The 25,432-nt window shown below is 30.5% G+C and overlaps 1 pseudogene across 1 annotated transcript; it reads right to left on the bottom strand.

Moving 5' to 3' along the window:
- Positions 1 to 8,940: 8,940 nt before the first annotated feature.
- BDCG_16519 lies at positions 8,941 to 9,029 on the bottom strand (annotated as a pseudogene). Its single transcript has one exon. The product of its transcript is annotated as a tRNA-OTHER (tRNA).
- Positions 9,030 to 25,432: the final 16,403 nt, after the last annotated feature.

Here is a 25,432-nt window from a genome sequence, read left to right on the forward strand (position 1 = left end):
TTCAAACTCATATAACAAATATCTGAAGTATCTTGATGAAGTGCTTATAACTCTGACAGAGTATAAGCTCTACATCAAATCAATCAAGTGTGTATTTGAAATAAAAGAGTTGAAGTTTGTAGAACATGTAGTAAGTGATGACTGTATACACCTCATTTCAGAGAAATTGAATGTCATAGTGAATTGATCACAGCTGAGAAATGTACATTATATATAACAGTTTCTTAAGTTAATCTCATACTACTGCAGATTTATCAAGGATTTTGCATGAATATCTACATCACTCTCAGATCTCTTAAGAGAAATAGATACAAATCTGTGAAAGAAGAAGTTTCATTCAATTATCTGAAATGTCATGTATGAAGAGGCTTTTCTCACACTGAGAGAATGTATAACAACATTCTCAGTACTTATTCAATCAGATCATGATAAATCTTTCTATATCAAGATAAATGCATCTGAATAAGCTATCAGAGATGCTCTTCTACAGATGAGCAAGAACAGCAAGCTACACTCAGTGATATATAATAATAGAAAACTATCAGATGCTGAGCTTAATTACTCAGTACATGAAAAGAAATTACTAGCAATCAAGCACACACTGACATTGTGAGATAGATATATTGACAACAGATATACAACAACAGTGATTACAGATCACAAAAGCCTCATCTATCTATAATCAATAACAAAACCTTTCAAACACTTAGTATATTGAATCTCAGAGTTCCAAGTGTATAATCTTCATATTAAATATTAAAAAGAATCAGACACAGTGATGCTGAATACAATCAGTCACAGACTCAATTTCATGAGTGAGAGTTCTGTGAACCAGGCACAAGAGATGTTCACATTAAATGTGCTGAGAGAATGCAAGAAATCAGAATGAGTGAACATCATGATCTCTCACTTGAAGAATGACAAGATGTCAGATGACAAGCATCTCATGAAAGTAGTAGAAGAGATGCTTCTGAACTTCAAGCTGAGAAAATTGAGAAATGAAAATGATGTTATGCTTTACCATGATCTAGAATATGTAGAAGCTCTCTATCTAGAATCTTCATTTTGACATAACTTGATAACTCACATGCACAAGGAATTCAGTCACTTAGAAAGCTCTGAACTTATAAGTGTACTCAAATCAAGAGTATACTGGCCAAGCATGGCCGAGAACATCCAGGTGTATGCTCACAAGTGCCTGAATTGTCAGGTCACAAAAGAATCTAAGAAAGGGTTAGAATGTGAGAAAGCATAATATCAGATGAAGTGTATAATACAACTGTTCAAACAATGAGAAGTGAACCTCATAGACATATTACTGTGAACATCAAATGAAAACTGATAAATAATCACTGCTATTGATTACACTACTGACTGGCCAGTCGTGAAAGCAGTTTCAGAGGCAACAGAGAAGGTGATGATGAAGTTTCTACATAATGAGATCTATGTCAACTATGGAATGCCGCGCGAGATCCTAACTGATAACAGTGTGAATCTCATGAGAGAAGCAGTGAGGCATTTCATGGGCCAGTTACAGACAAGACATCATAGAACAACATCATATCATTCATGAACAAACAAGAAGATGAAACACTTGAATGAAATCTTGGATAATATGCTGATAAAATATCTAGTGAGCAAGTCTACAAGACTATGAGATGAATATCTCAGACAGGCACTATTAGTCACATGAATTCAGCAGCATGCAGTCTTCAAGTGTTCATCATTCTATCTGTTGTATGAATTGCATCCGCGCATCCCGGAGAATGCTTCAGAAAAGGTGAGAGAGAGAACAGCAGTTGTGAATGCAACAGTTGTGAACACAGAATCAAGATTGAAAGAGATCAGCCATGCATGTGCAAAAGCTAATGAATTACTTCTGAACTGAGCAATTCAATCAAAAAGAATATGAGACTCACTTATTAAGAAATTAAGTCTCAAGATAAGAATGTAAGTTCTCATACATAATGAGAGTTCTGAGAAGTTCCAACCTAGATGATTTGAGCTATATAAAATACTCAAATCACATTCTCTGAAAATGTACACATTGAAAGAATCAGAGAGACAGGTCTTATACAACTTAATTAATAATTCACAACTTATAAAAGTAAAGATACAAGACCTGAGTGAATTATGATTATTCACAGCACTATCATCAGCATTGAAAAAGAAGAAGCTTATAATTGAAAAGTCTCAAGAAGTAAGAGAAATCATAGACACTTACAAATCAGATGATCTTACTTATTCTGATCTTTTCATGATTATAAGAAAAGAATGAGAAGTAATGAAGAAATCAGATGAATACTATACTTTAATAAGTGATAAGACTGTAGCTGATTGTATAATAACACATCATAGACAGTGAGTGCAACACAGTAAAGAGCAGTCTCAAAGCAGCAGACTTATATATGAATCAGATTACAGAAGAAAAAGAAATTCAGAGTTAAATTTAACTGTTTACATCAGTTCAATCACAGAGATCACAGAGAATGAACTATCTGAAACATTCACAGACATATAAAACCAAGTCATCTCAACTCCTGAAGATGCTCAGAGATCGGGCAAGATTAGTTTTGATGAGCTGTTCACTGTAGTGATCTGAGTAGGTGAAGAGAGACAGTATAATACATGAGACAGAATTACAAAAAGTTGAAAGCTGCTGAATCTAGTCACTGAACACTATATCATATAGAGATCACATAAGAGTAGTGACTAGCAGATAAAGAAAAAGTGTAAGAAAAGAAAAGAAATAATGAATTGATTATCAACTGTAAGAATCAGCTGTAAAAGACAAATATTATCATACACATCTCATTCATTTTTATACATCACACATTTAATCTATTTCCAACATCACACCACCTGAAAAACATCAAAAACAAAGAAAATCTCAAAACTCAAGGTCTGTAAGAGATTTGAGAGTCACAAGCTGCTCTTATAACAATGTTATACATGTCTCTGATTCCTCTATCACTCTGCATATGACATTAATGTCATTAATCACAAGATTGGCTGGAATGCTAATATAGAAATGCACACACATACATGTAGAGAAATTGAAGAAGAGTGCAGAACTCACAGAATTAGAAGTCAGAGCAGAGAGAACAGAGGCAGAAGAAACAGAAGAAGAAGAAGACACAGAATCAGATGAATAACAAGAGTCACTCAGAGCTGAACACTTACAACTCAGTGTATGCATAACCTTCTCTGCAGAGAAGAGAGAAGAAGTAATAAGAGAAGCTTAAGAGCAGGAGAAGATAGTCTCAGCAGCATTATCATCTTTGATTAAAATGATCTCTGACACTGGAGTAACTAAGAACTATTGTTAGCATACAAAACTGCAAAAACAGAGATAACAATTATCAAATGAACACCTGCTGGCCTTAGAATTGTACATGCAATTACAACACACACAAGACTTCTCAGAAAGAGAGAGAGAGACACAGAGAAATGCAGGAAGCAGAACACAGCATGTGAACAGCTCATTCTTACAATGACATCTCAGACAAGATGTACAAGCCTCATATCTGTGAATGTAAAAGAGTACAACATCTGTATTCTCATTTCTGAAAACACAGATATCTTTTACCTGCATCATGAAGTTAAATAACAGATATCAGAGAATAGGCTGATACAGATCTATCATCTCAAAGAAATTTACCAGAGCAGATGTTTCTGTAATATTGAACTTTATAGTTATAAAAAGTTTCTTAATATCTGTGAATATTATGACTTCATACACAGTAAAACCTATAATGATTTTTTCTAAGAACAGAAAAATCAGTGTCAGAAAGAAAAGATGAAAAAGAAAAAGACTTATAATCTTAACACTGTTGAGAGAAGAAGTGATTCTCTGATATAAATGAATGATTACTTCATCACAAATATTTAAAACAAACATAATAATCAGTGTTTATAATCAAGCTTCAGATAGTTGTGTTATACACAGTCTTTATACAATAAATTGTTCTAGAGATCAGCAAGAAGAGCAGAAGCATACATACTGAGAAACATGGTTCATCAAGCCTATACAACATCTTCTTGAAACAGGGAGAGCTGGTAAGAAAGGCAGAGACAGTAAAACCAGAAGTAGCAGAAGTAGAGGTCATGGGAACAGAGGTAGTGAGAGCAGGGGAACCAGACACAGAGACAAGTGTAGAAGATTAAGAGAGAGCAGCAGAGGAAGAAGCAGCAGAAGAGACAGAGAGAGACACTGAAGACTCAGTCACACATGACACAGACAATTTCTTCATTATCATATTCTTCAAGTTCTTGATCAATGATTCAACACTGAGTTCACTATCATCAGCAGATGCAGATCTGTCAACACATGAAGATTCTATGTGAATAAAAACAAACATCAGCATCTGCATTCACATAAAATCATGTCAGAAAACACAATCAGAAACTCACTGAGAAGAAGAAACAGTTGAGAGTATATAAGAAGATGAAGAAGATGTGTTATCATTCATGATAATATATTGTTCTGATAATTATTAGAAGATAAACAAGTTCTGATCATGTTTCATAACATGTTACACTTACTGCTAATGAACTGCCTGGTATGAGCAATATGATAATGCTTATTGTGAGAATAGAAAGCTATTATCAGGAACATGTACAATGTGATAGATGAACAGATGAAAAGAGTTGAACAGAAGAAGAGACAGAAATCTTGAATGAGATAGTGACATTTAATGATGATGATGATGAAGAAGATGATTGAAGAATGAGAAAAGTTAGTGAATAAGTAATGTAATATAGTGAAAGTTTCTTTGTGAGAGTGTATGCAGAATACTAGCCAGATCAGAGATAGGTCACACAATTGTGAAACACTAGTGATGAGCTAATCCACATGAAGCTAGGGTGTACAATATGGTCACGTGGGCGTGACTGAATCTGGTGAGGGAGGATGTGGTTCGGAAGAACATACAACCGTCGGATAATAACGCGGCCGCTTCCAAACTACTAGTGTATGCATATGAATGTAAAGGGGCCCTAGCAGCTGCTAATTAATTTAGCATACGAGATTCAATATATAAGAAGCCGGCGTACGCCTGTAATCGTACGCTGGCTTAAGCAACCTTTAAATCACAGAATCAGAACACTTGAAATTCTTCTTTACTTTCTCTGCACTGAAGCTGTCATAATGCTGTTTAAATTCTATCATTGATTACTTAGAAGAAATCTTGTTGATCTTTTTCTCAGAGAATTGATTATTCAAATAGATCTGAAAAGCCAGGTTGACAAGCTCAGTGCAATTGATTGATGAACTCTGATATTATGATATTATTATTCACATCTTGTGAGTCAGCTTTATAAGATAAAGCTGTGTTTTTAATTAATTTAAATCATCAGTCAATTCCTTTCAATATTCTTCAAATCTTGCATTGAAATTGAAAGAATTCTCATCATCTCATTGATATAATGAGTTGAACTGCTGTGCTGCTGTGAAGCTGTGATTACAGTGATCTTTGATTTGATTCAGTAGAAAGTTCTTGAATTCTTCTCAAGTCATGACAGTATTGATATGCTCAAGCTTTCTCTTCTTGATAGCTTAAGTAATTGCAGAGATGCCTTCAAGAAGATTGACAGTGTATATTACTCATATCTTATGAGTATTATACTGGCTTGAGTTAAGGCAGAATTTTCATTCAAGAGTACAGATAAAGCTGTGAAATTCAGATAAGATGTTTCTCTTATATCTTGATAAATCTCTGATCTTAATCTCTCTATCTTCATGATAGATGTAGATGTGTAGAGGCTGTGATAATGACAGAGTAATTGAAGAGCTCATGTCAAAATATGCAGTGAGTTCAGAAATCTCAGATTTCTATCAGAGTAGAGATATACACACTCTAGAAAATGATATAGTGTTTCTTTCAGAGAGTGAGATCAGATCAGTCTCAGTGTAAGTATATAAGATTATATCAGTCTGTTAGAGCTTGACTGATTCAAATGTGTAATCAGATTGAGTGATTTGAATTGTAATATAATGAAACTGAAGTGATGACTAGTCAGTGATATTATATAGAAGTAGTTATTTAAGAAGCTGTATGAGTGAGCTTGACTATCTTACTTAAATAGTGAGCTCATAGACTACAAGATTATTGCAAGAATATCACAGATATAATACTTAGTATACTAAGAAGATTGTATAAGATATGCAGTAACTCTTATATATATTTCAGTAAAAGAAAAATGAATCACTGACTTCTTTGATGAGAAGTCAGTATCTAGCTATTCTATATAGATAATGAGTGAATACTCTTCTCTTATTTCATGAGTAAGAATAGCTGAAGTGATACCTTAGCAGTGTCTCATTGCCAAGAAAGTGTAATCTGCTGACCTTGTATAAAAGTGAGGTTCTCATATTCATCAATCAGATCTTCCTATGATACATCTGAATGATGTCATAGAGTGGTTGGAAACCGGTTTAGATAGGATGAAATCATCCGCATGAAAGCGATGAGCCGTGTGGAACCGCAACAGGGCCTTGGCGCGGCCGGGAGCGTGACATTATCTCTCATTGACAATGAAATTGCAGAAATGCGCTGTGATGTAAGAATCATTGATGACAAACCTAGGCATATTTACATATGTCTGATCAGAGATTGTGTGAGCAGAAGAGAGTGATCATAGGTCTGCAGAGCTGCAGAAGACACTGGCAACACTGAGAGCTTTGCAAGAACTGTCAGCTAAGATCTGTAAGAAATTACTTATAAGAAGACTTACAGCAAAGAGAGGAACTGCACTGCTTGAAGCCAGGAACTGATCTGAGAGAGGCATGGGATGAGCTGCTGACCTGAAGATCAGATGCAGTGACAGAGCTGAGAGAGATAGAGATATAATTGTAAACAGCAGTGTCTCTGCTTCATCAGCTGATAAAAAGTAATCAGAGAAGTTACAGAGATGCTCACAAGAAGCTCAGCAGTGATCAGACATTATTTATAATTTATAAAGATATTAAAATTGAAAAAATTCTTTTATTCTTAAGAAGTTCTTGAATCAATACACAGATATTGTTAGAAACACTCTCTCTCTATTATCTGAGTAGAAACACTGCACAGATGAATGAGAATACTCACAGTTTGTAAGAATGAAAGCTGTTATAAAAAAAGAGAAAAGAAGATGAGATTCTGTAGACAGATCTGAGATATTTATACTACTCTAGAGAGATTTACTTACACTGTGAGTGATTCTGTGAAACAGTCAGATCACTCTAGTAAATAAGAGTGATTATAAATTACAGGCCTGAATCTTTCTATATGACTATAAAGAGTGATTGCAGGCTATGAACATCTTAATTCTATAATTCTACAGAGTTGATGAAAGAATGGAAAATTCCTCACAATTCTACAGTGTCAAAGAATAATGATTTATGAGAATAAGTGAAAGATTAACTTGTAAATACTTCTCTTTGATGAGAATGATCTCACAGATAGTGATTCATCTGTAAGATGAATCTGTGTGATGATCACATAAGAATCTCATGAAAATAATTAAGAGTTAACTGAAATTCTTCTATATAAAAGATGTGAGATGAATCTGTATAATAGTCAGAGAAGAATCTGTAGATTATAAAGAATCTTATAAAATAAGAAACTGAGTGACAGACTCTTTTTTCTTTATAATAACAAGGGATTTTTCCTCACTGAGGTTTTTTTATAGATATAAAGAGTTTTTAGTGAGTATCACTGCAGTGCTGAGCTGATTCTATGAAGTCACTCAGTGAAAGACTTCATAGACAAAGTCTTAGAGAGAGAAGAGTATGTAAGAAATCTTACTTCTTACAGATTCTTTATCTCTATTTCTATCTCTTATATAATCAATAGAGCTAGTAGCTCTTGACTACACACAACTATATAGACTGAAGTTCATGAATACTATTCACAACTCAGCTTGAATACTATTATACATTTGATTTCTACATTTTATCTTTCTATCATGAATACTTCTAGTAGTTAATAGTACATATCACGCCAAGCTGCAAACACCTGAATAATCGCCTGCGAGCACTTATTCTTACAATAAGATAGTAGTACTGTGATACAGTCTCTTTCAATAAGCATGCATTTTCATTGAGAAAGTAACAGATTCAGGTATCAGCTTTAAGATTCTTAAGAAGACTGTTACTGACTCTGTCTGTGACTTCTTAAATTTCTATTTTAATTTATCTGAATAGTTTGTATAAAGATATTCTAATTTAAAACAGATAAAACAGAGACTCTTTTTCTTAATCTCTCTGTTATATACTCTGTTCATAGAAGCTTGTAAAACTCTCTCTCTCTGCTTAGTAGTCAGATATGAATCTCTCTGTATCTTATCATCTTTTTTCAGCAAATCTGTTCTCTGTTATTCTGATTCTTATGAGACTGATCAGTGATTCACTCTTTACAGATCTGTGACTCTCACAGTGATCTGTAAGTAGTGATTAAGAGTTATCAGTTTCTTCAGAGCTAAGAACTTAGAGTCTTAGTCAATAAGCTTGTTCTGCATGTCTTTATTCAGTCTCTTTATAAATATCATTATTCAGGTCTTGTTTCAGAATTCTGTTTTCACAGATCTCAATTCACATTATAATTTCATAAAGTATCATGAGTAATCTTTATCAGATTTCTCATCTCTTTTTCTAATATTAATAATCACAGCTCAGGTTATTATTATTATTATTATTCTTTCATTATACTCATATGCAAGCGGAGCTTATGATGAGTCCTTGCGTGATGTTAAATACAGGCCAAGTGTTGGTTATACAGGAGGAAATACAGGTGTTGAGACCACGCCAAGATAACAAGAACATAGGAAATACAAAGGAGTGATAATTAGATACATGCGATAATAACTTCCCAGTCCAGGAACATAGAGCGATTTATTGAAGCGATTTGTACACCTCTGTATTTATTAGGAACCTGAGGTGCTTGAGTTCCGGATTTAATGTATCCCCTGCGGGTTTCGAACCCACACGCCTTGGTTTCCCACGCCAAGGCGCTACCGGGTGGCCGCATTAACCATTCAGCCACCGGGGCTCACAGCTCAGGTATTCTCTGTTCAGCTCATAGAGTCTCTTAACTTATTCTTCAGATAGGTCTTAAGAACAGATCAGTAGAATCTCTCATAATCATTCTCTAAATAATTCAGTCAGTTTTTGACTTCAGTGTAGTAAAGATCTGTTATTACATAGATAACAGCTTCTTCATCTTTCATATCACACAGACAGACTTGTGAGTCAATTTCAAATACAAACTTATAAAAGCTTTTATAGATTGTGATTTAATAGATAATCTTAAGTGATTACAGCTTAAGAAACTTTCTTTTCAGTTTATGAGTGTCTCTGAAGATCATGTCTAGAGACTCAGTTTGAGAGTGTTTATAAGCAGTAAGCATTTCTTATAGAAAAATAGCTTGATTCTGCAGAAGATACTTAAGAATGTTCTTCACTGAGATTGATTTATTTGTCAGTTCAGAGAGTTTCTCTGTCACAGATGCAGAGAATGATATTCTATGAGTAATTGATAAGTTATTATTATTATTATTATTCTTCAATTATAGATGTATACAGTCAGAGACTATGATATCTACCTGAGAACCTTTAGTTCTCAGGGTTTTTCCTATATCTATAGAGTCAACTATTATACATTTATCAATTTCAGATATGCAAAATCAGAAAATTTCAGCTCAGAATACAAAAACTGTTTACAAATTGCAGTATTTCAACACCTTCTGATACTTTGAAACCATTTGAAAATATCATGACAAAGGAAAAGAGAACATAGTCTTAAAGATAGACACATTAAATAGATAGATAGAAAAGAACAGAAAGAAACAAGTTCAGTAAAGAGAGACTATAACAAAATAAAATTATTAAAAGATAGTGTATAGCTGTATTAACAGACTATATCTAATCAATTTCCACCTCTTCATATTCAGATACTTCTGAATTCAGTCAATTTCTTATAGCTGCTTAAGTTTCTGATAAAAAGTCTATTAAGTATTTAATTTCTGTCTCAGTTGAGAATAAAAACCTCATATTTAATTGATTTAAATCATACTTCTTCTTTAATCTGACTCTGAGACTATTGTATAATGCACAATGCATTATAATATGCTCAGGATTTTCATTCACATTGCAGAATGAGCACTCTGTTGTATCAAATCTATCATCAAATCTTTGTATATAAGATTTGAAATAACCATGTTCTAGTTTCAGCTGAATTATAGATAAGAATATTTTCTTTTTATATTTAATTGAACAAGATTTTCACTTTGATTTTGTCTCAAATCTTGAATAATGTATGCTCTTCTTTTGTTTCTGTCAGCTTTCATTTCACTTGTTTAAACAAGATTCTTTTATCTTTCTCATTATAAAAGACCAGGACACTGTTTTTTGAATTGATCTGCTTAATTCTGAACTCTTTTTTACAGCTGAATCAGTCAATTCATTGTCATGAAGATTCATATAAGCAGAAACTCAATACAGATAAATTATCAGTTTTGATGTTCTTCTCTTTTAAATTTTCAAAACAGAGTTTAAAATCAGTTCAAGATTAGACTGACCGTGTGACCGTGTCTGGGACCAGGACCAGATTTTTTGATAGTCTCATTACCAATTCGACTAATTTCATTACACGGTTTTAACATTAGATAGTAATTTCATACTGTCTCAGTGAGACTTACTGTCTACTCTTATCACATTTTTCAAATGAGACCATGATTTCCACTTCTCAATTTCAATTATTTTTATTGCTTTAAATGACTTTAAATCTCATTTGAGCATTACCAAAAAGCGTTACTTTTTAAAAAATTAAAAATAGTCTAAAAAAAACCTTAAAATGTCTAAAAATAGTAACTTTATGCCAAGAATGGAACTAAATAGAATCAAATGAAACCACTTTCTCATTTTTTTCAAGTCATGATTTCATTTTAAGATCTGATATATAGTCACTTTACATGTTTTTTTGATAGCCAGTCCCAGCGGGATTCACGTCAAGAAATGTATGAGACCAGAGCAAATGAGACCAAACGTGAAATTCATGATTCCGGCGGCCAGTCTATTCAAGATTCATTTGATCATTATGAATCTGACTACTTCTAAGTCTTTTTAAAGCAGCTTGACTATCAGAGAATATTCATACCTCTTTCAAGCTATTTCCTCTTTTATGAGATTTTGTTTCAATAAGTTTGAAAGCATTTACTATTATAAATAGTTCAGTATCAAAGACTTCAGATTCACAGTCTAAATTTCAGAAATCTGAGATAAAATTAATATTATCTTCAGAATAAGCAATGCCTGCATCTAATCTATTCAAATTCTCATTTTTTGAGTTATCTGAGTAAATCAGAATAGAGTCTTTATATTAATGTAGAGATCTTCTTCAAATGCTGTTCATATTCTCTCTCTTTAGATAGTTCACTTATTTGTGAGTCTATGAGAGATTTCAGCTTTTCTCTTCAGAGAGATATCTTCTCATGATCAATTTTCTCAACATTTAATGAAGAAAATTGATTTTTAATAAGTGAACATAGTCTATACAGTTGAGAGGGCATTTTCTTTAAAGTATTATTCTCATTTCAATTAAGAAATCTATTTCAATTCAGTTCATTTTCAGAGTTAATTGATAAAAATGAAGAAGAGACTCTTTCTCTGATTATATGATTTGAGCTCATCTTTATAACTCTCAGAGTATAGTTCATACAGGTCTTTTCAAATCTAATAGCAGGAGAAGGAATTAAAGCTTCAATTTTCATTGCTTTAATAGAAGATGATTTGAATGCTCTCAGAATTCTTCTCAAGACTCTGTTTTACAGACTTTGAAAGAGTTCAGTGAAATTTCCTTGATTATTTCATCAAACTTAAACTTTATAATCAGCTACTGATGTAATACAGGCTATATATAACTGTCTCATAGCCTGGAAGAATAGATCTCTCTCTGTATTTAATAGTCTGATTATGTTGTTCAATAGTCTTTCTGCCTTGACAGTTCTTTGTTGAATGTGATATTTAAAATTCAACTTGAAGTTTAATCATACTTCTAATTATTTGACATTTACACTGAGTTTAATCTCTCTATTTAAAAGAGTTAGAGATAGTTCTTTCTCATTGAATTTAGAAAAGAAATGAATTAACTCAGTTTTATTTATATTAAATTAAATTTGATTAATATCTGCTCTAACAAAGATTCTCTTTGCAGCTTCTTCAATCACTTTCAAATTCTCTTTGATAGTTTTTGAGCTGTAGACTAGATTAATATCATTCATATAACTCAGAGATCATACTATTCTTATATTTCTATTTTTGAATAGATATGCAGTGTATATTGTAAATAAAATGAGTGAGATTGAAGATTCTTATGATACTTCTATTTTTATCTCAGTCTTGTCTTATTTCATTTCATCAAAGAAAAGTTGTATAATTCTTTTAGATATAAAACAGTTAACTCATTTTATTAGAGAAAGTGACAGTTTTAACATTTTTAAAGTCTGAATTAACTTTGACTTTGAAATATGATTAAATACTTCTTTTATATTAATAAAAACTGCAGTTGAGACCAGATCTTCATGCTTTGCTATTTAAATATCATGAATAACTGAGAGAACAGTGTCAATTACAGAACACTGTTTTCTATCTCTCATTTATTCACTGAATAAAAGAGAATTACTGATAGAGCTTATAAAAGATAGTTGAGTAGCTATTATCTTTTCTAAAATCTTTTCTAGACAGTTCAATAGAGATATTACTCTATATAACTTGAGAATTGAAGTTTTTCTATTAGATTTTATAAGAATTACTTCAGTGGCTTCTCTTCAGCATTCAGAATGATATTCATTTTTTAAGAGATTGAAAAAGCATTCAAAATATTCATTCTTTAAGTATAAGTATGTATTTTGAATAATTAAGTGATTAATTGAATCAGGCCCTGTAGCAGTTTTAACTGAACTTGAGAAGATAGCTAACTCTAATTCATCTTGAGTAAGATCAGGTCATTCTCAGTCATTTTCATTAATATAGTTGAGAAGTGATATATTCTCTTTCTCTTTCTCTGAATCTGATGAGTTTTGAAAGAGAGTTCTTATAAAAGCTTGATATTTTTTCTCAAAAGAGTTTGCTGTATATGATTTATTCTGAAACTTATATTCTAAGGTTGGAAGTTTTGCTACACTTCTTGTTTTAGTATAGTTAAAAGCTTTAAAAACTTTCTTTTCTTATACTTCTTCAAGAAATTTATTTCAGCAGTCTGTTTTAGCTCTTTTAATATCTGAAAAATATTCATTTCTGACAGCTTTGAACTGTTTATTAGAAATTATATCATTCTTTCAATCTCTTCTAGTAGTAGTCAATTGTTTTCTTTTAGATATAATATTCTCATTTCATCAAGATTTTGAATACTCAGAAGACTTTCTCCTTGAAATATTATCTTTAACACTTACTAGAATAATAGATGTAATGAGCTTCACTCTATTCTTAAGCATTTCATTTGAGATATCTTGATCAGAATTTCAATATAGCTCACTCTGTTTTTCAGATTTTAACAGTTTTATGCTTTCTTCAACTGTCTTTCAGCCAGCTTTTTCAAAGTTAAACTGATTAGAGAGAAGAGAATTTTCACTTATTTATTTCTCACTCAGTTCAATATCAAATTGAATAATCTCATGATCTGATTCTAATATCTCATTTGAATTAATACATCAGTTTATAAGTCTTTTTTTCATTAGAATTTATAATATGAAGATTAGATCTATAATAGATTTCTGTTTCATGTCTTTTCTAAAGAATGTTTGTTGATCAGACTTGTTAACTAAATCTATTGAATGCTCAAAAATTCATTCAATCAGATTATCAGCTCTTACTACTCTTTTGCATTCTGAATTTCATCAGAGATAATGTGCATTGAAATCTCCTGTAATTATAGAGTTTCTTGATAAAGTTATGTTCAGAAACTCTCTATTAATTGTTCAGATGTTATTATTTTTCTTCAATGACTTTTCATTATAGATATTTATGAGCTGTATAGTATCAAACTCATTCTCTTTATCTATAATATCACTCACCAGAATATCAGGGTCAGACATGATATCAAATCTTAGATTAAATTAATATCTTGATCTCTTTCTTTCATAGATCACTACTCTTGACTTTATCTCAGACTTTTAAGATATAAAGCAGTAGTAGCTTGAATAAGAAATAACATATTTTTACTCAGCATCAAAATTCGGCTCCTGAAGCAGTATAAAATCAACTTTTTATTTAAATATAATTTGAAGATAAGAATAAATGCAATTTAAGTTGCTATTCACATTATTTTGAATAAATGTGATTTTTGAAGAGTTTTTACACTTTTTTTATTGTTTTTGTTATATATTTATACTAAAAGAGAGTAGAGTAGAATCTAATTACTATTATCAGATAGTAGATTATAACTATTCTGAAAAGTAGAAATCTCAACTACTTGCATTATATCTAGTTTATTATCAGAGTCATTTCTCAATTCTCTAATCTTAACAGAAGTTTGAGAATTCAAATTCTGTTTACATTTAGCTGAAGAATTGAAGTTTGAAGATTTAGATAGTTAAGAGTTTCTTCTTTTTAAGCTTACAGTTATGAGTTTACTGACTTGACTATTCTCTTCAGTTCTAGATTTACTTTGAGCTTCATCTTTTCTTCAGTTCTTTTGAGTTCTTGAAGTAAACATACATTCTTTTGAGCTAGATGCATGTTTTTCTTTGCAATTAGAGCATTTAAGCAGAGTGTGTTAACAGATTTCATCTCTTTTTGAGCATGTTTCACATTTATACTCACTAGTTTTGTGATCTCTGACATAGAATGCACATTTTAAGTCTCTAAAACAGAAGATTGTAAAGTATTCATATCTTTGACAGTTTGAACACTGTGTTTGAGCTTTGAGATTTATTCTTGAGTCTTTGTATTCATGAACTCTTATTTTCAAATCTGCTACTCTTACTTCAGAGATCTTTGACTGTTCAAGTGTCTTTGTATATACTAGAATAGAGGCATTTCTTCTACTTTGTCTGAACTCAATTGAATTTAGTTATACAGACTCTTTTCTCAGTTGAATAGAGTTGTATTCTTTCAATTCATTTTTGAGAAGTAGTATTTCTTCTTCACAGTCAAAAATTTCAACTGAAATATTATAAAGAATGAATTTGTCTTACTTTTCATCTCTCTCAGATAGAATTATTGTGTTTAACAAAGATTCTACTGCTAATTTTCAGAGACTCTCATTCTGAATAAGAAATTCTGCACTGAATTCAGATATTGTAGTCAGAATGATAGAGTTTCTGAAGAAGAATAACTCAATTGAAGCTATAACTGGTTTTTGAACTTTAATATCAGTTATTAACTGAGAAAAGAACTGCTGATTAATTTCATTTCTGATTCTGAAAATGAGATTTGAGTTTAGCTTGTTTCTTTACAAGATATTCTGATTTGAGACATTGAGAATAAGTCTTCTATTTCTGAAGATTTGAAAGTTTTTCTTCTTTTACATTTTTTTCTTCACTTTTCTATGAATAGAAGTATGAGCATTATTCTTCTCAGTTTTCTCAGGATTTTGAGCATGTTTTAAGATAGCAGGTTTAGAGACAGCAGATTCAGCTGCTTGAGCATATGTTTTCTTCTGATTCAAAGAAGAAGAAGAAGTAGAAAAAGAGAAAGAAGAGCAAGATAAGAAGTCTGTGATTATACTAGAAATTTTCAATGTTTTTTGAACTGTGTTTGAAATTCCAAGTTTGAACTTGATCATCTTCTGTAGTTGTCTAGCCTGAGCATGAAGAATTAACAGAACTTCTTCATTCATCTCACTCAGCCACTGCTTTTCAAGAATCTTGTTTACTTTTTCAAGTTTCTGTATTTTAACAACTTATTATTTCTCTATTTCTTCTTTCTTTCTTCTCTTCAGAATTTCAATCTCAGGAATAGCATTTAAGAAAGCATCTTTTTCCATATTAACTGAGTGTATTTTTGAACTCATTGTTATCACTCAATGAAAAGTTGGTCAGACTGTTTCAATTGAGATATGTAATAAACTCTTTTGAAAAGTTGATCAGACTGTTTCAATTAAGAGGTTTCTAAGTCTGTTTTCAATTGAAAAGTTGGTTAGACTGTTTCAAAAGAAGAATAAAAGACTTTTGTGTATAAAACACCTGATTTTTTTCACACTAGTTCAGTAACTAGGTTAGATTTTTAAAGAGAATCTAATAAACTAAAATTGATTTTTGAGATAAATCAATAAAATCTTTACAATCTCTTTCTTGGGATACAGTGAGGAAAAGTATGATATCAATTGATAATAAATCAGATAATATGACAGTTTTTGAGAGAAAAACTGATAAAAAATAAATCAATTTTTTGCAGAGAAATTGATTAAAACTATTTAATTTTATTCTAAATCATTCAATCCTTCTCACACAACAAGTATACAACTCAAATCAGTTAATAAAGAGTGTAAAAAAGAATTAAGTATTAATGAAAGCTCTTCAGTCACTGAAAAAGTAATTCTTACTTAAAAGAATATGAAATTATGACAGAAAACAGCTCTGTTTTTAATTCTTTATAAGAATATTATATAATATTCAGAGAAAAACATCTTACTTTTTCAAGAGAAGTAAAAAACTATTTCTAAGATCTTTTTTTTTGCATTAACTGCTGTAGAAGAATGAGATAGAAACTGCTAAGATATATACTACTGTATACTCTCTATCAAGACTTTCTCTCTTCAGAGTCTTGATATTATAGAGAATATAAATATGTTTCTATATAATAATATAAATATTGTCAGCAGAATGTAGAGAAACTGGTTATTTATATCTCAAAATAGAAGGCTTTATCAATGATTATATCAATATAGAGTTAATTCTCAAATTCAATAGAAATCTAGTATTACTGTTCTCAATCTCTTACAGAATCTATTGAATATTGAGATATTAAAACTAGATTTAATATATCTCACTATGCAGAGATCAAAGACTCAGTCAGATCTTAGAGTATACTGATTTTATAGTTATCATGTCTGCTGATTATGTATTAAATACAGCTACTGAGGTATCTTTTTGTATTTTTCTGTCAGAGATGAGCCAGATTGAAAGAGATAATACAAGGATGAGACTTGATGTTGATGTCTTGATACATCAAAGATAGACAGAGTTTTTGCAGAGAATGCACTTCAGATGTGTCTGTTGATTATGTACTTGATATTATTACTGAGGTATCTTTTTGTATTTTTCTGCCAGAGATGAGCCAGATTGAGAAGAATGATATATGAGTGAGACTTGATGTTAATGTCCTGAAATATCAAAGATAGACAGAGTTTTCACAGAAGTTATTTCTCAGATATCTTCACAATTACAGATTGAGAATCTTTCAAAATCAAGAAGATTGATGTATATGACTAGGTCTCCTCGCCTTACAATTTGTATGGCAATTTGGCCTGGGATTGTGATATGATAGAGGTGAATGAGGGATAATCTCACACAGGAGTTTCAAACAACATCTGGTTCATGTTTGGCTGGATAACTCCACCAACACACGGGGTATGCGGTCGGCGATAGGGTCAAAATGCTTGTATGATTGAGGGCTTTTTAATGAATCTATCAGCGGGTTCTTATTCGAAAAATTGAGCGAGTTCATGGTGAAGCGCTTTTGAATAATTTCATGTTTTACAATCATGAGTTTCTTGATTATTTCTCCTTGTAATTGTTCTCAGTGATAGTGACAAATATCTCAGCTTGAGTTGAACTTTCACTTCATTCTCACCTCTGTCAATGAAATTGTCAGAATATCATGTGTTATCAGTGCAACAGTTGAATATATACTTTTAACAATTTTTCATAACTCTAGAATTGATTTGACATGTAAATTTATCAGATTATCTTGAAGATAGCAGTCAAATTCAGTTTTACAAGCATGTAGTTTTACCTGATTTTTGATTGCAATCAATGTATGTAAGTTCTATTTCAAAGTTAGTATTATAGTTCTATGTAATATAAAGTATTATCAAAGATCATTACTTACTAGAGAATTATATTTCACTGTCTTCACATCTTAAATATCTGCTTATTCAAATCTCTGATAGTTGACATTGTAGTAGTCTCAGACTAATTTGATATATAAGTCTCTGTGGCAGGCTGCGCCCGATCAATTATATAGACTATTCCGTTACACTTCACAGATTTCTACTACTCCGATTCTCGGCCGCTGATTCTCAGCTGAAAACCTACAGAATTTCTATTCTTCTACCCCGAAGCTTCACTGCATATAAAAACCTCTATTCTTTCACTCTGAAGTTCCACTGTATACATCATCATATATGTGTATAAATATTCACTTCAATCACTGATTTTCACATATTCTCTTTCTTTTCTTCTCTAACATTTTTCACTTTATTATATAAGACTTATAAATATTATACTGATCTATTCAGTATAGATCTTTTACACTTGAAAAACATTCATTGTCTTCTTATTAGAAATGATTACTCACTGAGATATCTGAATATATAATAATATATAAGAAATAGAGAAATAGTCAAACAGTTAAATAGATATTAAGTTCTCAGATAGAAGCTTACTCATCAGTCATTCTGACTCTATAACAAGATCTTACAAAGAGAGTAAGATCTTATAAAGAGAATATCAGTGAAAGATCTGAGAGTTCTGATATCACAGATATATAAGATATTTGTATAATTATACTTCTTCTAATTTCATAGATATTATATATCTGATAATCAATATAATCATATCTAATGATAATATAAAAGAACTCTTGAATGTAAGTATAGATATAATGTCACAGTGACTCTGAGTAATATTAAAATTACAACAGTAATAGATAGCTGATATACATATAACTCAATAACTTCAATACAAGAAAATTCAATAATTAACTTAATAAGAAACTCATACAATTTCAATATCTACAGAATTAAATACAAAAGCACTGAAAGAATACTTAGATACTTCTGTATATTTTAATACTTCTGATCTCACTCTCTACTCATTATGAAGAATGAAAATGCTCATGAAACTGAGTATAGATGAAGATATCATTGATTCACTAATCAATCAAGATTAATATATTAATGAATGATTGAAGAATTGTATGAAACAGAAGTTTCATTTATAAATGAAAACATGTAAATCAGTGTTATGAATATCTGATAATATCATCAGACATCTTGATATTCTGTTCTAAGATACTGTTATATAATAGAAAGTATTAAATTGATTACAGAGTATCTAACAGAGAAACACTTCTCTTATAATATTTATCTCTGACTTTAATATCAAGATCTTAGAAGCAGATGATCAATCTTGAGAGAATTGAATGAAGATTAGTATACTTAAGAAGATACTAACTTTTAAACTCTTACAGACTCTTATAAGTATAAATAAAGACTAAACTTATGAAGACTTCTACACACAGCTCTGAATATTGAATAACTGTCTTATCAAGCTTAAGAGTATATAGAACAGTGATAGAAGATATTACACTCACACACCTGTACTGAGAAATAATTCAGTCACTTATATATCTGTATCAAGAAATAACAACAATGATACAGATGCTATGAACTGAGTAGACTCAAATATCTATGTATAAGCAAGAGTCTCTGCTATCTAAATAGACTTCTGAGTTTCTAGAATCACTTCTGAAGAAGTCACTAATTGATATTAATAAGAAGTGTGCATCAACTGTAATTAATTAAGACATATTACTTTTAACTGTTGATCAGTCTATATATCTTCTCACTTAAAGAATAAATCAGTGTCTGTCCATGTCAATTATATTACATTAGAGAAGAATTCAGAAGATAACTATAAGAATGCTCTAATGAAACAGAGAAAAGATTAGCTTCTATTCAAATTTATAAGCAGAAGCTTGAAGAGATTAGATAATAATAATTTAAAGAGAAAATAATAATGAATGTAATTCTTGTATCTACTGTGATAGATAATATATATAATATGAAAGTCATGATAGACAGCAGTCTATATTATTACACAATGATTAAATCTTCAATCATAAGATATTATAATCTTCAGTGTATTCTCTTATCAAGACTCTGACTTCTCGCAGAATTTGATGATTTAAAAGACATTCACACTTGTTATATGATGAAACTAAATATAGATGTCAGAGAACATCAATATAAAGATATCTATATATATAAAGTTAATAATTTTGACTATAATCTTATATTAGAACTTGTTCAACTATCTGAATAAGACATCTTATTAAATACTTAAAACAGAAGCTTAATATTCTCTAACAATGATAGAATCTATAAAGATAATATTCATAAGACTATGAATCTTACACAGATCTCTGTCAATACTTATGAAATACTCTGAAAAAGAAGTCATTATTAAAATTATTAATAGAGTCACTGATAAAGTCACTGATAGCAGAATTATATATTAATCTATTCTGTCAGTCTGACTAATATGAAGAAAGCTCTAGAAAAGTTATTCTATACTATAATAACATATTCTTATACAAAACAATCTTAATAATATCATGAATATCTAGATGTCTTCTGATAAGATAATATTATAAATATATCTCTCTTACAAGACTCAGAAGTGAATCACAGTATCAAGTTAGAAAAGAAGAATGATAAGAACTCTGAGTTACTGTGAGACTCTCTTTATAATATATCTTGAGATGAACTTCTTCTTCTTCAGAAGACACTCAATGATCTGTTGAATAAGAAATTTATACATATTAATAACTCTTTCACTGCAGCTTCTATTCTCTTTATAAAGAAGTCAGATGAAGAACTCTGATTCTGTGTAAACTATCAAGATCTGAACAGATTGATAAAGAAAGATTATTATCTCTTATCTCTTATCAATGAAATTCTAGCATATATCAGATAAGCTCAATGATTTATAAAGCTAGATATTATCACTGTATTTTATAAGATTTGTATCACTAAAGAAGATGAATGACTTACAGTATTCTGAACATATTATAATCTCTTTGAATAAGTAGTCACACTCTTTGAACTGACTAATACCTTCAGTACATTTCAGAAGTATATCAACTGAGCACTCTGAGATTTTCTTAATAAGTTTATATCTATATATCTAGATGACAATATTAAGAATATGTGTGAAAGATATTACAATGATTATAAGAGACAGAACTATCAATAGATATTGATAAGTATGATTTCAAAGTCAAGAGTATAAAATATCTAGACTTTATCATAGAAGCTGATAAGAGAATTCAAATGAATTCTGAGAAAGTCTCTGCTATTCTTGAGTGAGAGGCTTTATATACTGTGAAAGATGTATAAAGCTTCATTGAATTTACTAACTTCTATCAGCAATTTATATAAAACTTCTCAGATATTATAAGATTACTTACAGAACTCACTAAGAAAGACTCAGTATTTTAATAATCAGTGAACACTGAAGCTGCATTTATATAAATGAAGAAGATATTCATTAATATCTCTCTGCTAATAATATTTAATTCTGATTATAAGATAGTTATTGAAGCTGATTTCTTCAGCTATATCACAGAAGAAGCTATATTATAATATAATAATGAAGATATCTTATAATTAGATATCTTTATATCTAAGAAACTGAGTTCTGCTGAATACAACTATAAGATCTATAATAAGAAACTTTTTATAATTATATACTGTCTAGAAGAATGAGTCTCTGAACTCTGAAGCATCTCTGAATTTGAGATAATCACAGATTATAAGAATCTCAAGTACTGTACAACTATCTGTAAACTCACTGAATAATAGATGTAATGATCTGAGTTCTTAAGCTACTTTTATTTTATAATACACTACTGTTCTGACAGTCAGAACTCAATGACAGATGCTCTCTTATAACAAGAGTAAGATATATTATCTGATATAACAGATACTCACTGAATGAACTGAGAGCACTGACTCTTAAATCTGAAGATACTAGTTAATTAAGATAAAACAGCTCATGACAGTATATATACTTCTTTAATTAGAACTGTCATTGATATCTCAACTTCTTCTGAATCTATATTAGATGAACTATGATATACAGTAGCTCAAACTGATGAACTTCTTCAAGCACTCACTGAAGCAGTATAACAAGAAGTACTCTGATTTTCCTCAGAACTATATATAAGAATTAACATCTCAGAATGTTTAATTGATAATAATAACACTCTATAATTCTATGAATAACACTGAGTTCTTCACTTCAAACTCTTACACACTTGAATAATATAAGAGATACATGACTCTTATATAACTGATTATTCAGGTTGTGAATAACTGTATGAAATGATCTCTCAAGAGTTCTACTGATCTGAAATATTAAATAGCATCAGACATTTCATCTGAAACTGTAATCATTGTTTCTTCATCATCTTATAAAAGAACTGTAGAAAAGATCTGCTGAAACTGCTTAATATCAATCTATTCAAAAAATTGTGTCCTGGTCTTTTATAAAGAGAAAAATAAAAGAATCTTGTTTAGACAAGTGAAATGAAAGCTGGCAGAAACAAAAGAAGAGTATACATTATTCAAGATTTAAAACAAAACCCAAGTGGAAATCTTGTTCAATTAAATGTAAAAAGAAAATATTCTCATCTATAATACAGCTGAAACTAGGACATGGCTATTTCAAATCTTATATACAAAGATTTGATGATAGATTTGACTCAATAGAATGCTCATTCTGCAACACAAATGAGAATTCTGAGCATATTGTAATGCACTGTGCATTATACAATAGTCTCAGAGTCAGATTGAAAGAGAAGTATGATCTAAATCAATTAAATATGAGATTCTTATTCTCAACTGAGACAGGAATTAAATACTTAATAGACTTTCTATCAGAAACTCAAGCAGCTACAAGAAAATGGCTAAATTCAGAATTATCTGAATATGAAGAGGAGGAAATCAACCAGATATAGTCTGTTAAAACAGCTATATACTATCTTTTAATAATTTGTTTTGTTACAGTCTTTCTTTATTTTATCTTTTCCTTTCAATTTCTTTCTGTCTATCTATTTAATATGTCTATCTTTAAGACTGTGTTCTGTTTTCCTTTGTCATGATATTGTTAAATGGTTTCAAAGTATGAGATGATGTTAAAACACTGCAATTTGTAAACAGTTTTTGTATTCTGAGCTGGAATTTTCTGATTTTGCATATCTGAAATTGATGAATGTATAATAGTTAACTTTACAGATATAGGAAAAACCCTGAGAACTAAAAGTTCTCAGGTAGATGTCATAGTCTCTGACTGCATACATCTATAATTGAAGAATAACAATAATAATAATAACTGCTTAATATCTCTGATAGAATCTGATGAAATATGATAATTAACTTCACTATTGATCTCTCTGAGAGTAAGAGTTATAGAAACATTTTAATTATTATGAACTGATTAAGTAAGAGTGTAATATTGAAATCTTGTAATAAGATGAATGCTGAATAAGTTACTGAAGCTTTTCTAAGAAGCTCATTCTATCAAATATATAAATTACTGAGATCTATAGTATCAGATTAAGACTGTTAATTTATAAGCATTCTCTGAACAACAATCTGTCAAGTTCTCAAGATTACACACTGTTTGTCAACTGTCTATCACTCTGAGATTAATAATGTATCAGAACAGATAATTCAGACTGTAAAGAATTATCATTATAAGTTCTGTAATCACTTATAAGATGATTGATATAATCTTCTTCTACACACTGAAGTTGCTATCAATGACTGAGATACTGTTTCAACAGATATAAGCCTGTTCTTTCTTATACATAGATATTATATGAATGTACTGAATCTTCTAGAGACTATATATTTCACACTGAATCTCTGCAGTCTGATTCAGATTGCTGATAATATAGTAATAAAACTTCAAGATATCTGTAATTGAGCAGAAGTCTTCATGATAAGTGTTAAACACAATTAAGAAGATCAAATCAATGTTCACTGAGACTCTGCTGAGTAATATAAGATAGAAGATCTGATATAATTGAATCTTAAGAATATATAGATTATATACTCATCTCACACACTGAATTACTGCTATACAAAGTATAAAGTGATAGAAGTTCTAGACAGTTATAACTACTATCTTAACATATTATCAGAGATTCATGATATCTTTTATATAAGCTTGCTTTATCACACTGTCATTAATCTGTTCTCTTCTCAACTGACTTCTGACTGACAGCTGCCAGAGATCATAGAAGAAGATAACAAACTTAAATGAGAGATTGAAGATATTCTTGATAAGAGATCTCACAGCTGTGATTGATAATATCTTATGAAATAAGTAAGCTACAATTGCTCAATCTGAACTCTGAATTCTGTGTAATCTGAGATCACAGCTCTTGACTGATGAGGACTGCTTCTGAAAAGAGAGAGCTAATGTGACAGACTATACTCAATTAATTATATAGATTATTCTGTTACACTTCACAGATTTCTATCTCTCTGATTCTCAGTCACTGATTCTCAGCTGAAAATTTCTACTGCTCTGACTCTCAGTTACTGATTCTCAGCTGAAAATATATGAAATTTCTATTCTTCTACTTTAAAGCTTCATTATGTACATCACTGTGTACACATATAAATATGCATTCTGATTACTGATTTTCACACTTTCTCTCTTTTCTTTTCTTCTTTAACATTTTTCACTTTGTTATATAAGATCTATATATTATATCAATCTATTCAGTGTAGACCTCTTACACTTTTATCTCTTTCTTTCTGAGACTTCTGTCTCTTTTATTCTGAGACTTCTGCTTCTTTCTTTCTGAGACTTCTTGTAAGAAATCCCGCTTCTCGTGAATTCTTTACTTCTATTTCTATCTCTCATGTAATCAATAAGGTTAGCAGCCCTTGACTACACACAACTATATAGACTGAAGTTCGCGAATACTATTCATAACTCATGTAAGAGGCCTACGCTGAATAGATCGGTATAATATTTATAGGTCTTATATAACAAAGTGAAAAACATTAGAGAAGGAAAGAAAGAGAAAGTGTGAGAATCAGTGATTAAAGTGAATATTTATACACATATGTAGTGATGTATGCAGTGAAACTTCAGAGCAGAAGAATAGGAGTTTTTATACATAGTGAAGCTTCAGAGTGAAAGAATAGAAATTCTGTAGATTTTCAGCTGAGAATCAGCAACTGAGAATCAGAGCAGTAGAAATCTGTGAAGTGTAACAGAATAGTCTATATAATTGATTAGACACAGTCTATCATATTAGTTCTCTCTTCTTTCTTAATTGTATATAGCTTTCATTGATCAAGAGCTGCAGTCTCAGATAATACAGAACTCAGAGTTCAGATCAGATGATTATAGTTAACTCATTTCACAAGATATTATCAGTCACAGCTGTAAAGTCTTCTATCAAGAATATCTTTAATCTCTTATTCAA

This window comes from Blastomyces dermatitidis (assembly GCF_000003525.1).
Source record: "Blastomyces dermatitidis ER-3 genomic scaffold supercont1.2, whole genome shotgun sequence".
Classification (NCBI taxonomy): domain Eukaryota; kingdom Fungi; phylum Ascomycota; class Eurotiomycetes; order Onygenales; family Ajellomycetaceae; genus Blastomyces; species Blastomyces dermatitidis.